Source organism: Rattus rattus, chromosome 9, assembly GCF_011064425.1.
Source record: "Rattus rattus isolate New Zealand chromosome 9, Rrattus_CSIRO_v1, whole genome shotgun sequence".
NCBI lineage: Eukaryota > Metazoa > Chordata > Mammalia > Rodentia > Muridae > Rattus > Rattus rattus.
The window spans coordinates 68,330,767-68,331,938 of record NC_046162.1 but is presented as its reverse complement, the minus strand read 5'-3'; the positions used below and the strand labels follow the sequence as shown (position 1 = coordinate 68,331,938).

Genomic DNA, 1,172 nt, shown 5'->3' with positions numbered 1-1,172 from the left:
CGAGGTCTGAAAATTCTTATTTAGGTTAGGCTGCCCTCGAACTCTCAGAGATGCATCTGACTCTAAGCATGCTGGGATTAAAGGCACAACGCCTTGTCCAGCCTTTTTGTTTGTTTTTGTTTTGCTTTGTTTTGTTTGTAGGTCTGTTTCATCTGAAAATAAACTAGAGGCAGGTATGCTGGTACAGCACATGAGGGAAAGAGGCAGGGGGATTAGGAGTTCAACATCACTCTCAGCAACAAGCTTAGCTGAAAGCCTGGCTGGGCCACATGACAGCCTCTTTCAAAACCAACAGTAGGCTTGCTGACCTGTCAGCTCCAAGGCCCTCTGCTTCCCTAACCCTGCAGTTTGTACCTAGCTGGATACTCTAGGTGTCTTAGGAGACTCTGAGCCTTTGCAAATGCAGGAATCCCTTCTCCGTTCTGCCTCAGGTTGCAAGGGCAGAACGGTGTGCTCCAGAGAGTTTTGCTGGCAGCTTTTCTGCAGCTGCAAGTCGAGCAGCTCTCAAATGTCCGGCTCTGCTTAAGAAATGAAACCGCTATCCTCTCCCAAAGTTAACGCGAACGTCAGATTTTTGGGCTAATTAAATCTCGGTAAGTATCATGAGCTAAAATCAATATACCAGAACTGCCTGGCAACCAGAAGGAGCAGTATTACTCACTCTGATATTTATGTATGTCAGATGGGAAAAAATCGTTCCCTTTATATAGCTGTGCTTATGTACACACAGGCCAAGATGCACCCGGCAAGCAGCTTCCTTCCATACATGGAAGATGAACGCTATGAGAACCACAGCCTGTGTCTGCAGCCAATGAGGCCTCCGGGTTCCTTTCTCACGGGGACCTGCTATGCCACAGCCTACAAACACAACCTTCTTGGTAGTGTGGGCAGCCTGTCGCCTGTTTGAGCTGCCCTAAGGGGCCTTGGAGGCTTGGGTGGACATTCATATCTCTGACTACAAGGCTGTCCTAACTTAGGTTCTAGACAGGTATTCAGGGTCTGTGGGAAGTTCTGGGGCACGGTGTTTGGGCCAGGTCATTACGTCTGCCTGGACTAAGTCGAAGACTAAGGAACGTAAGGTTGAGACCTTTCGTAGAACCAAGTTCAAGTCCTCTGGCCACTAGAAGAACCATATCGCAAAGAACCGAGGCCTTCCTGAGTTTCATGTATAT

At 48.3% G+C, this 1,172-nt stretch overlaps 1 non-coding gene across 1 annotated transcript; it reads left to right on the top strand.

The window, feature by feature from the left end:
* Window positions 1-802: 802 nt before the first annotated feature.
* LOC116910656 lies at window positions 803-935 on the top strand. Its single transcript, XR_004389190.1, has one exon. It is a non-coding gene; the product is annotated as a small nucleolar RNA SNORA70 (small nucleolar RNA).
* The last annotated feature ends 237 nt before the right edge of the window (window positions 936-1,172 follow it).